This window comes from Protomyctophum bolini (assembly GCF_963924005.1).
Source record: "Protomyctophum bolini genome assembly, chromosome: 11".
NCBI classification, from domain to species: domain Eukaryota; kingdom Metazoa; phylum Chordata; class Actinopteri; order Myctophiformes; family Myctophidae; genus Protomyctophum; species Protomyctophum bolini.
Genome location: NC_137872.1, coordinates 2,050,479 through 2,064,426, shown reverse-complemented (window position 1 = coordinate 2,064,426; position 13,948 = coordinate 2,050,479). Strand labels below are relative to the sequence as shown.

At 48.7% G+C, this 13,948-nt stretch overlaps 1 long non-coding RNA gene across 1 annotated transcript; it reads right to left on the bottom strand.

The window, feature by feature from the left end:
- On the bottom strand, window positions 1-13,167 carry LOC308324735. Its single transcript, XR_013964963.1, has 2 exons — window positions 12,985-13,167; window positions 1-278 (listed from the first exon to the last, which is right to left on the bottom strand). It is a non-coding gene; the product is annotated as an uncharacterized lncRNA (long non-coding RNA).
- Between the last annotated feature and the right edge of the window lie 781 nt (window positions 13,168-13,948).

Here is a 13,948-nt window from a genome sequence, read left to right as displayed (position 1 = left end):
AAAACAAACACACACACACACACACACACACACACACACACACACACACACACACACACACACACACACACACACACACACACACACACAGCGGATTGGACGTGTGCTGGATTAGCTCCTTAATCTCTTCTGTCTTCAGTTGCTTCCCCTGAAGGCTAGCTAGGGCCTACTCCTCATAACTCTTCAAATCCACTTACTGCAGCTCTGCTGGCATCCAGGTAGCTAGGGGGCGCTGCTGTGTTGTTCTCATTCACTTCACTTCAGGCCAGCTAAATGAACTGTGGAGAGACAGAGCGAGAGAGAGAGAGAGAGAGAGAGAGAGGAAGAGAAGAGGGAGGGAGAGGTACGTTTACAATCATGCAGACAATCAGTTCTGCGATATGTTTCGGACTGATGCTGCTGACGGTGCGCTGTTTTTTCCTCTGTTTTGCATGTCAAGACTGCATGTCAATCGGCAGGTATGTAGTACTGGTAGTACTGCGTATAGCCTGCCCCATGCAGCATAGTGTGATCATATCCGCGGTTTAGACTGCCTCACCTAAACCTTAACCAGATACTACTGGGCATTGGTCTGACGGTTTAGACTGCCTTACCTAAACCTTAACCAGATGCTACTGGGCATTGGTCTGACGGTTTAGACTGCCTTACCTAAACCTTAACCAGATACTACTGGGCATTGGTCTGACGGTTTAGACTGCCTTACCTAAACCTTAACCAGATGCTACTGGGCATTGGTCTGACGGTTTAGACTGCCTTACCTAAACCTTAACCAGATACTACTGGGCATTGGTCTGACGGTTTAGACTGCCTTACCTAAACCTTAACCAGATGCTACTGGGCATTGGTCTGACGGTTTAGACTGCCTTACCTAAACCTTAACCAGATGCTACTGGGCATTGGTCTGACGGTTTAGACTGCCTTACCTAAACCTTAACCAGATACTACTGGGCATTGGTCTGACGGTTTAGACTGCCTCACCTAAACCTTAACCAGATACTACTGGGCATTGGTCTGACGGTTTAGTCTGCCTTACCTAAACCTTAACCAGATACTACTGGGCATTGGTCTGACGGTTTAGACTGCCTTACCTAAACCTTAACCAGATACTACTGGGCATTGATCTGACGGTTTAGTCTGCCTTACCTAAACCTTAACCAGATACTACTGGGCATTGGTCTGACGGTTTAGACTGCCTTACCTAAACCTTAACCAGATGCTACTGGGCATTGGTCTGACGGTTTAGACTGCCTTACCTAAACCTTAACCAGATACTACTGGGCATTGGTCTGACGGTTTAGACTGCCTTCACCTAAACCTTAACCAGATGCTACTGGGCATTGGTCTGACGGTTTAGACTGCCTTACCTAAACCTTAACCAGATACTACTGGGCATTGGTCTGACGGTTTAGACTGCCTTTACCTAAACCTTAACCAGATACTACTGGGCATTGGTCTGACGGTTTAGACTGCCTTCACCTAAACCTTAACCAGATACTACTGGGCATTGGTCTGACGGTTTAGACTGCCTTACCTAAACCTTAACCAGATACTATTGGGCATTGGTCTGACGGTTTAGACTGCCTTACCTAAACCTTAACCAGATGCTACTGGGCATTGGTCTGACGGTTTAGACTGCCTTCACCTAAACCTTAACCTTAATCTGAGCTGTTCCTAGATAAATGATTTGAGCATCCTGGAGGCGACGCCAGTGCACACAACACAACACAACACAGTGCTGCTGCGTATTTCAGAGATGTGGGTTCATTGAAGTCAGACAAGGGGTCTTTGTCACACATAATCCCAGTCCATTCTTCCTCACAGTGCTGTCCAATAAAAGCAAAGATGACTTAATGTGTACGCGTGTGTGTGTGCGTGTGTGTGCGTGTGCGCACGACCGCACGTGTGTGTGTGTGTGTCTTCGTAGTAACTAAGTAAGTAAGTGGCTCCAAAACTACACTATGGAATGAACTGCAGACTCACTCCCAGTCTTCTACACCTCTTCAGACTCCATCCGGCTAAACTTATGTAATTTAGATATTGCATTTTAGTTACTGTAGACATACGTAGCACTCTATATAGTGTATAGTTTCACTGCACAGATATTCTACTGTTAGACGGATGTTAGGTTCTTAGCTTGCTTATGATGATCCTTGATGATTATTGTATTTTATGTATTGCCATGTTTCTGTAAAACACTCTGGATTAAGAGCGTCTGCTAAATGCCTAGTAAGTAAGTAAGTGACTGACTGACTTACTGACTGACTGACTGACTGACTGACTATCTAAACCTATCTGTTCCCTCCAGTTCTTTATGGAGATTACTTTTCTCGTACAGCATTTTGCTTGCACCGCACACTCTTAAACTGACCTCTTAAACAAAGCGGTGAACGCACACTTCATTCAGCTGAACTCAGATGGTGAACGCACACTTCATTCAGCTGAACTCAGACGGTGAACGCACACTTCATTCAGCTGAACTCAGATGGTGAACGCACACTTCATTCAGCTGAACTCAGATGGTGAACGCACACTTCATTCAGCTGAACTCAGATGGTGAACGCACACTTCATTCAGCTGAACTCAGATGGTGAACGCACACTTCATTCAGCTGAACTCAGATGGTGAACGCACACTTCATTCAGCTGAACTCAGATGGTGAACGCACACTTCATTCAGCTGAACTCAGATGGTGAACGCACACTTCATTCAGCTGAACTCAGGTGGTGAACGCACACTTCATTCAGCTGAACTCAGGTGGTGAACGCACACTTCATTCAGCTGAACTCAGACGGTGAACGCACACTTCATTCAGCTGAACTCAGACGGTGAACGCACACTTCATTCAGCTGAACTCAGATGGTGAACGCACACTTCATTCAGCTGAACTCAGATGGTGAACGCACACTTCATTCAGCTGAACTCAGGTGGTGAACGCACACTTCATTCAGCTGAACTCAGACGGTGAACGAGGTGGTGAACGCACACTTCATTCAGCTGAACTCAGACGGTGAACGCACACTTCATTCAGCTGAACTCAGTGTTATGTCTCACTGACAGCTGTTTGATGGTGCTGCGCTCATTGCATATTCCTGTTGTCTTGTGAGGATTGGGGGGATTATCTGGGATCTAGTACTTCAGTCTGATACAACATGATGATGATGTGATGTTGCTGCTTCTCCGTTTGTTGTTAATATATTTACTCTGAGTTTGCAAGTAAAGAAGAGTTGTGTTAACCTGTGTCATGGTCCACTGATTTACAAACACAATATTGGCGACGAGGATGGCTGCTTTTTCTCTTCCACCACCTAACCCCTTCCTGGAATTGCCGGGCGAGTCTCCAGTGCCCTGGACTCGCTGGAAACAGTCCTTTGAAACATGGCTAGTTGCTATGGGGCTAACCGGTGTCGGCGCGGCGCGCAAAAAGGCGCTGTTGCGACACTGTCTGGGAACGGAGGGTCAACGGGTGCTCGGGACGCTGGAAACTGAGCCCGATACGGACTATGACGCCGCCGTGGTGCTTCTACAAGGACATTTCGCGGCCCCGCAAAGCGCTCTTCTCCGACGCTTTTTGTTCAGACAACGACGCCAGCTGCCCGGTGAGTCTGTTCACCAGTATGTGGCTAACCTGCGGGGGCTGGCTGGCTCGTGCAAGTTTGGCGCACTGCAGGATGAAATGATCCGTGACCAATTGATTGAACACACAAGCAACGTGAAAGTACGTGAGAGACTGTTAATGGAAAAGGATGAACTGTTGCTGTCCGAGGCTGTTGCTATTGCCTTTAATGTCGAGAGTGCAACTGAGTGTGCAGCCATGTTAACTACACAACAAGTGGCCACATTCAGCCGTACGTCCGACCACTCTCTGCTCCCGCCACCGCCGCGCAGCGATGCAACGGACCCTGACTCCACAGCTGTGATGCAACTGGAACGACGTCAGCGGCCCCGCCCACAACCACAACAACAGCCCTGCGGTAACTGTGGGTCTAGGACACATGCATCAAGAGCCCAGGACTGCCCTGCCCGTGGCCAGTCATGCCGTAACTGCGGTAAGCTAAATCATTTTGCTGCTGTCTGTCGCTCTGCCCCGGTCCAGGACTCCCAGTCTGGTCCCACTGTTATCCACAATGTGACCTCGGGTGCAGTGCCATTCAAGTCATGTTCAGTTTACCTAAATGATGTGTGCTGCCGTCTGCTGGTGGATACTGGTGCGGGCTGGTCTCTCCTGAACATGGATACCTACAATAACTTTTTCAGTTCGCTGCCCCTGTCCGCGCCCTCTACTGCCCTGTATGGTTATGGGGGGTCAGGCATCGACCTGGTGGGGTCTCTCCAGGTGACTGCCCGCTATGGGACTAAGGCCCTCAGTTAGGTCTGTCATTCAGCCACTGCGCCGCATCCCACTGGCCCTACGTGACGGAGTCTCAGCTGAACTACAGCAGCTACTGGAAGCTGGTATCATTGAACCGGTGGATGCTTCGCCCTGGGTTTCGAACCTGGTGGTGGCCAAAAAGAAGTCGGGCGGCCTGCGTGTCTGCGTGGACCTGCGTGCAGTTAATAAGGCAGTGGTCCCAGACCAGTACCCCCTCCCCACGTCAGAGGAGCTCACGGCTCAGTTCTACGGCTCTACAGTGTTCACTAAGCTCGACCTCAGACAGGGGTACCTCCAGGTGCCTCTTCACCCCAGCAGCAGAAACCTCACAGCCTTTGTCACACATGCCGGGGTGTTCCGCTACACTCGGATGCCGTTCGGCCTATGCTCCGCCCCTAGCTGCTTCCAGAAAGTCATGGTCTCTGTGCTGGCTGGTATACCGGGCGTGGCCGTCTTTCTCGATGATATGGTGGTGCATGGGGCCACTGCTGACGTTCATGACCAGCGACTCGACATGGTGTTTGCTGCCCTGGCCAAGCACAACCTTACTCTCAATACTGACAAGTGTGTCCTCTCTGTTCCCGAAATTGAGTTTGTAGGGTTCCGGCTGTCTGCAGGTGGAATAACTCCACTTAATTCCAACTTGGACGCAATTCAGGCCATCCCAGACCCCAGCTCAGCTTCCCAGGTTGCCTCATTCCTGGGCATGACTGGCTATTATTTGAAGTTTCTCCCACAGTACTCTGACACCACAGCCCCTCTGCGTCGGCTGCTGCGCAAGGACGAGCCTTGGGTGTGGTCTCGGGAGTGCAGTGATGCTGTGCGTGCCCTCAAGACACAACTTACTTCTTCCCCAGTGTTGGCCCACTTTGACATAGCCAGCCCCACCCTCGTGACCTGTGACGCATCGTCTATAGCTATAGGAGCTGTGCTGTCGCAGATCCAGAACGGGGTCGAGAAACCCATCGCCTTCGCCTCCCGGGCCCTCAACCCGACGGAGCAGCGGTACTCCGTGGGCGAGCGAGAGGCGTTGGCCTGCATCTGGGCCTGTGAGAGGTGGCATCTCTATCTCTATGGCCGCTCTTTCACTCTCAGAACTGACCACCAGGCTCTTACGGCGCTGCTGTCCACGTCCGGGACAGGCCACAGACCACTCAGACTACACCGCTGGTATGACCGCCTCCGTCAGTACAATTTCGATCTGAAGTTCACCCCGGGCAGAGACAATGTTGTGGCTGACCTGCTGTCCCGATCTGTCCCCGCCCCGGCCCCGGCCCTGCACGTCGACACTGACTGTATTGAACGGGACATTGTTAACATGTTGCATGCGCCCCTTCAGACCACTGTCTCTCTGCAGGAGCTCAAGGACGCTTCTGACCAGGACCCCATCCTTTCTGCCCTCCGCACGTACATCCGCGATGGCTGGCCTCATGTGGTCCCGGGGGAGCTTGCGGCGTTCTCCCGTGTGCGTCAGGAGCTCTCCTGTTGGAACGACACCTGTGTGGCACGTGGGCTGTGCACAGTGATCCCTGGTGCCCTGCGTGCACGCGTCTTGTCCATGGCGCACGAGGGCCACCTGGGCATCGTGAAGCTGAAACAACGCTGCAGGGACCTGGTGTGGTGGCCGGGAATAGATCGAGACATCGAGGCCTTGGTCAAGGACTGCGCTGCCTGCCTCGTTAGTGGCAAGACAGGCCACCAGCCACCCCCTCCCCTGCAGCCTCTCGCCTGGCCCTCTCAGCCCTGGGATCACCTGCAGCTGGACGTCTGTGGTGAGATCCACGGGGTCCCACACCATCAGCGCTTCCTGATGGTTGTCTACGACCTGCACTCAAAATGGCCGGAAGTTGCCCCTACTGGTTCTGTGACCTCTCGGGTCCTCACCGACTTCCTGGACTCTCTTTTCTCCCGCTGGGGCCTTCCCCGGACCATCACAACGGATAATGGCCCCCAGATGGTGTCCGCTGAGTTCACTGACTACCTCCAGAGCAAGGGTATCCGACACGTGCGCACTGCATACTACCACCCCCAGGCCAACGGTGGTGTTGAACGTTTCAACCAGTCTCTGAAAAACGGCATCAGGGCACACAGGGCCCAAGGGTGCTCGTTTTCCCAGGCCCTCCGTCATACTCTGCTGCACTATAGAGCCACCAAGCACTCGACCACGGGCGTCTCCCCGGCCTCCCTCATGCTGGGCCGGGAGCTCGCTTTGCCCCTTGACAGGCTCCGTTCCACTACGCCCATTTCCCCGCCCCCTTCCCCTGTGGTTAGAGCCTCGGTCTCCCGTCAGCAGGCCCAGATGAAGCGCCGCTACGATCAGTCTAAACGGGCCAAGGAGCCGCTCATCGCCGCCTCCGACTGGGTCAGGGTCCGTCGGCCTCACCGGGACAATAAAATGGCTTCTTTCTGGTCCTCCCCCCTTCAAGTTGCTCGCCGGCTGGGCCCCGCCACCTACCTCCTCAACGATGGCTCTCGTTGGCACTCCAGCCGTCTTCAAAAGGTCCCTGCTCCTCCACGCACGGCTGTGGACACGCCTCGCTCTGTGGATTACGCCGTGACTGCGCCTCTCTCTGTGGGTTGCCCCGTGGCTTCGCCTATTCCTGCACAGGTCATGGACATTCCTGGCCCTGCTCGGCCTCAGGCCTGTGCCACTCCGCGTCCTGCTCGCGTGCGTTCTCGCCCTGCCCGCTTACAGGACTTTGTGTCAGGACTGTATGCTTGAGTTTTTGCCAGGGGGGGGAAAATGTTATGTCTCACTGACAGCTGTTTGATGGTGCTGCGCTCATTGCATATTCCTGTTGTCTTGTGAGGATTGGGGGGATTATCTGGGATCTAGTACTTCAGTCTGATACAACATGATGATGATGTGATGTTGCTGCTTCTCCGTTTGTTGTTAATATATTTACTCTGAGTTTGCAAGTAAAGAAGAGTTGTGTTAACCTGTGTCATGGTCCACTGATTTACAAACACAATACTCAGATGGTGAACGCACACTTCATTCAGCTGAACTCAGGTGGTGAACGCACACTTCATTCAGCTGAACTCAGATGGTGAACGCACACTTCATTCAGCTGAACTCAGATGGTGACCGCACACTTCATTCAGCTGAACTCAGATGGTGAACGCACACTTCATTCAGCTGAACTCAGATGGTGAACGCACACTTCATTCAGCTGAACTCAGATGGTGAACGCACACTTCATTCAGCTGAACTCAGATGGTGAACGCACACTTCATTCAGCTGAACTCAGATGGTGAACGCACACTTCATTCAGCTGAACTCAGATGGTGAATGCACACTTCATTCAGCTGAACTCAGATGGTGAACGCACACTTCATTCAGCTGAACTCAGATGCCTTTATGAACAAATAAAGCTAAATAGCAGTGCTTAGGAATCCACTTCAGGCTCCTCATTTAGTACGTACAGTATATGTCCTCATTAGGGCCTCACACAGAAGCGCGCAGCTCCATAAACATAAAGCATAAACATAGCAATGCATTTATCCTTAAACTGTACCTGCTGCACACATCCGTTAACAGGGCTTTGGCCAAGAGGCGATAGCACAGCGTGAGCCAACCCGACTGGTTGCAGAGACGGAGACACACACGCGCACACACACACACACACACACACACACGCACGCACGCACGCACGCACGCACGCACGCGCGCGCGCGCGCGCATGGAGGTCGGAAATTGTAATCGGAACAATGTGCGTTAGGAGAAAGTCAGCCGGATGCCTTCCATTAATGCCATCTATTAAAATAATCTGACTCTTGATGGGAAACAGATTTGCACGATTGTTAACGTTGTTAAATGTGTGTCTGTGTCTTAAGACTCTATACAGCAATGTCTGTCTTTCTGTCTGTCTGACACACACACACACACACGTCACACACACACACACACACACGTCACACACACACACACACACACACACACACACTACACACACTCATGCGTTCCTTGTGTGCATCTTTCTGCCTGTTTCCAGTAAGTAGGTTTAATGTTTTAGTCAAACATCTGGTACCACAGAACCACTAAATTGCAGCAATGGAGCGGTTGAGCTAGGGACCGTTCTGTCACAGCAGCTTGCACGCACACGCACGCACACACACACACACACACACACACACACACACACACACACACACGCACACACACACACAGTACGGTAGCCTTGCATCTCGGAGGACAGGCAAGACGGGCAGTGTCGGTATAGGCCAATCAGAGGCAGGCGGGGCGTTACCATGTCTATGCTCAGACGTAGAATAGATATAGCCTTCTCAAAGCTTCCTTCCTTGGGCCTGCATGAAAGGGTGGCGGGACTGCAACGCTCTATTGTACAGGCATTTGCTTTTCACTCCCTATAACCTCCTCTTAATAATATGCTTTCAAGTCAACAAGTGAACCCACACAAGAGCATTAGAGCAAACAACAGTAGATAAGAAGATAATAATTCACTGACTTTCACGTCAGTCATTGCACTGGTTCATTCTTTAAAATAAAGAAAAGGCATATATATATTTCAAAAGCAACATTGCAACACAGCCGCTAGTTTGAACAATCTAATTAATCTTTTGAGTTTGTTCCCAAAGACTTTTCACCCCTTTAAGTTAACCTCTCCCCTCCCATTCCCCTTGTTTGCCACTTTTATAAATTAGCTTCTTTTTTTTTCTTCTGGACTTATGTCAACATAACAACGGACCAATGAGGCTGAGGATGAGGATGTCCTTTGCATTCAACAGCCAATGAACAATGAGTGTGTTATATAGCTCTCCAGGCGTCTATCTATAGTAAACCTCAATAGAAAGGCATGGCTAATGAATAAATCATTAACCCATTCTGACCTGAGATCAGATTCTAAAAATGTCTTCTACATCCTGACAGCTTTCTGAAAAAGCTATGTTTCCATGTCAGTCGTTCTTCGATTTTCTTTTTTAAATAGCAGACCTACAAGCTCGTAGCGCGCCACTCGGTGGCGCGCTATGAGCTTGTAGATCTGCTATTTTTCAATAGCTAAAGCATAACACCAAAAGGGGTTCCCGCACAGAATGGGTTCAATGTAAAAAAAAGTTGTGTTGTAATAAAGCTCCTTTGTCAGAGAAGTATAACAAAAGACAAGTCTGTGACCACAGCAGGTCTGCCGTGACTGACAGAGCTCTGTGAGGCATATTCAGACAAAGTTACTCATTACACATAGCCTTGATTGCCACTTGAACCCTGCAGTGTTCCTATTCTATGGGCATGTCACAATATATATAGGCGAAAATACCATTTCTACAGCTTGTAGATCTGTTATTTTTTTGGTGAAGAGATTTGGGGACCCATAGGCCCCCCCCACCAGTCAACAAAGTGTATATAGGGTTTAAGTGGTCAATGCATTATTTAAGACTAATTATTTCTTCAATGCACGTCAGACAAAACATGTCTATTTAACTTAAAGACTGCTGCCAACGCAAAACATGTCTATTCAACTTAAAGACTGCATGCCAACGCAAAACATGTCTATTCAACTTAAAGACTGCATGCCAACGCAAAACATGTCTATTCAACTTAAAGACTGCATGCCAACGCAAAACATGCATGTGAGGGATTATATGCACAATTTTGTTTATTTCCCGCAAGCATTTATATTTGAATCGTTTACAGATTACAGTTCCCATGCACTAGCTGTGCTCTATATGAGCAACACAATACAAATGTATATTATATTTTGTATTAATTATAATAACATCCAAGTCTTTTAACTCTTTCTGCTTTCCTGAATGAGTGTGCGAGGCAACGGAACAATGCAGCTGTTGTTCATTGGTGTCATGTAACCACAGTAACCACATCATTTAAATGTTCCCATCAAGTTCACACTGGCTCCCTGCATGTCTTCCGTCTTCATCTCAGGCACAATGGGTGTGATTTAATGTAATGTGTAATGGTACACAGACCAGGTCTGGACTACAGCCTCGGTCCCAGGCTTATTGGGTCTGGACTACAGCCTCGGTCCCAGGCTTACTGGGTCTGGACTACAGCCTCAGTCCCAGGCTTACTGGGTCTGGACTACAGCCTCGGTCCCAGGCTTATTGGGTCTGGACTACAGCCTCGGTCCCAGGCTTATTGGGTCTGGACTACAGCCTCGGTCCCAGGCTTACTGAGGCTGGACTAGCCTCGGTCCCAGGCTTAGAGGCTGGACTACAGCCTCGGTCCCAGGCTTACTGAGGCTGGACTACAGCCTCGGTCCCAGGCTTAGAGGCTGGACTACAGCCTCGGTCCCAGGCTTACTGGGTCTGGACTACAGCCTCGGTCCCAGGCTTACTGGGTCTGGACTACAGCCTCGGTCCCAGGCTTACTGGGTCTGGACTACAGCCTCGGTCCCAGGCTTACTGCGTCTGGACTACAGCCTCGGTCCCAGGCTTACTGGGTCTGGACTACAGCCTCGGTCCCAGGCTTACTGGGTCTGGACTACAGCCTCGGTCCCAGGCTTACTGGGTCTGGACTACAGCCTCGGTCCCAGGCTTACTGGGTCTGGACTACAGCCTCGGTCCCAGGCTTACTGGGTCTGGACTACAGCCTCGGTCCCAGGCTTACTGGGTCTGGACTACAGCCTCAGTCCCAGGCTTACTGGGTCTGGACTACAGCCTCGGTCCCAGGCTTACTGGGTCTGGACTACAGCCTTGGTCCCAGGCTTACTGAGGCTGGACTACAGCCTTGGTCCCAGGCTTACTGAGGCTGGACTACAGCCTCGGTCCCAGGATTACTGAGGCTGGACTACAATGCACAGGCGGCCGAACGGTTTGCGGAGCGGTTTTGATATCGGAAGGTCGCTATAGTTCGTATCCCCGGACTGGCACGTTAAAATTACCACCGCTGATGTGCCCTTGGACAAGGCATTGAACCCCTACAATGAAATGTCCTATGAGCAGGGCCTGGCTGTAAACAAGTTATTGAGCTTAGTCCAGTTACCCTGGGTAAACATAGTACCTTTCCTTTCCTTAGTCCAGTTACCCTGGGTAAACATGGTACCTTTCCTTTCCTTAGTCCAGTTACCCTGGGTAAACATAGTACCTTTCCTTTCCTTAGTCCAGTTACCCTGGGTAAACATAGTACCTTTCCTTTCCTTAGTCCAGTTACCCTGGGTAAACATAGTACCTTTCCTTTCCTTAGTCCAGTTACCCTGGGTAAACATGGTACCTTTCCTTTCCTTAGTCCAGTTACCCTGGGTAAACATAGTACCTTTCCTTTCCTTAGTCCAGTTACCCTGGGTAAACATAGTACCTTTCCTTTCCTTAGTCCAGTTACCCTGGGTAAACATAGTACCTTTCCTTTCCTTAGTCCAGTTACCCTGGGTAAACATAGTACCTTTCCTTTCCTTAGTCCAGTTACCCTGGGTAAACATGGTACCTTTCCTTTCCTTAGTCCAGTTACCCTGCAGGGTAAACATAGTAACTTTGCTTTGCTTTGCACCATGAGGAAATCAACTGGACTGACCTCTAATTGTGAATAATGTACATTATTCATTTGTTTTTGTTACTGTTTTCTGTTTTTTTACTTTTTTTTTAAATTAATCTTGATAAGCTTTTTATTTTATTTTTTATTTTAACTGATCAAAAAGGTAGGCCTACACAGTATAGGCAGACCTATAGCCAGGTCAGTTAAAAGAAAAGAAAATCTGATTCTGATGAAAACTATTCATCATTCAATGTACCATGATTATTCATCATTCAATGTTCCATGATTATTCATCATTCAATGTACCATGATATGATTATTCATCATTCAATGTACCATGATATGATTATTCATCATTCAATGTACCATGATATGATTATTCATCATCCAATGTACCATGATTATTCATCATTCAATGTACCATGATTATTCATCATTCAATACCATGATTATTCATCATTCAATACCATGATTATTCATCATTCAATGTACCATGATTATTCATCATTCAATGTACCATGATTATTCATCATTCAATGTACCATGATTATTCATCATTCAATGTACCATGATTATTCATCATTCAATGTACCATGATATGATTATTCATCATTCAATGTACCATGATATGATTATTCATCATCCAATGATGTGGTCTAATTCAGGGGTTCTCAAGGTTTCTGGCTGGGGACCCCCAGAAATGCTTTGGCAATGTCTCGGCAATCGATTTCCGTGGTAGGCTACTTTACTAACTAACTTAACCTCTAAAATAATAATACTAAAATAAGGCGTAGCCTATATATATTTCGACCGTATTTCGGAAATGACCAGGTTGAAAGTGGCCGCGGCTTCAATCGAGGGTTGGGAATGGGATCATAGCACAGGCACTTTGCTCCACACGCGCCTTCAACCCAAAATGTCCAAATCATTTCTTTTCCGCATGTAGGCTATGCTTATAGGCTATATAGCCTTTGAACTATAAACGCTGGTCGCTCAACTCAACGCGACTAAACTAAATCTATAAAGTCGTTAGTCGTGTGTCTGGCCGCTTAAGTCACATGCATAATAAAAGTAGGCAACTTTAGCCTAATTGGCTAATTGGTCTAATCATGACTCAACTTGACTTCATGCAAACTAGATAGCCTATAGAGAAAATGCACATTAACCTTACCTTAAAAGAGATTTGAAAACGATCTCCGTCGTGAAAATGCAGGAAAACAACTCAAAGCCCCCGCAATCTCTTGTATCATGGCTTTCTCGGCTTTTTACACACTTCACTATAAAGTACTCCACACAGACATCACCACAGCAGCAGCAGCGCATGAGGGACGCAGCGCCACTGACCTGCACTGCAGAGCTGCTGTCTCTAAAGGGCTTCACAGTTCACACACCGTCTGCGAACGCCGCGCGTCAAAACAGCCGCCTCCCCCTCCGTTATCCCACACCGGCGGCGTCCGGTCCGACGCGCGTTCACGCCTCGCCTGACGCTCCGATACGACACGCCACCGTTGTATTTTCCAGGCTTCACACGGCCATGCTTCAGAGGAGGAGGAGGAGGAGGAGGAGGGGTGCAGTGGGCGCTTGCATGCCCGCAATGTTGAATCATGGCATGGGGTGGCAATGTGGCATCATACAGATTACAGAACATTGATATTATGATGTTTTGTTTTCTCGTTTTGTGTTTTGTTTTGTTGTTTTTTGTTCTTTAATTTGTTGTCTTGTTCCTGTTAACTGTATTGTCCTGTCTGTCTTTGTTTTTGTTTTATGTTATGTTTGTTTGTGTTTGTTTTGATGTCTTGTTTTTTCCCCCCCTTCTGTTTGCTTTCTGTTGTATTATTTTACCTATGAAAGCCATTTATCTGTTACAAGGGTTAAGGCACTATTTAAGCTTAGGCTTCAGCCTACACCTTTTTGGTCAATGTTTATTTTGCAAAATAAAAAGCAGGCACTGTTTGATTGATCTGTTATAATGACCAAAATAAATAAACTCTACTCTACTCTACCATGTATGGCACCCGCCGCCACCCTGAAATTTGTAATTCACAGTTTTATATATAGCCTATAAATAAAAGTGAGGACCTATTATATGAAGATAGGTTGAAAAGTGGTGAAGTGGTCCTTTAACAATCGGGGGA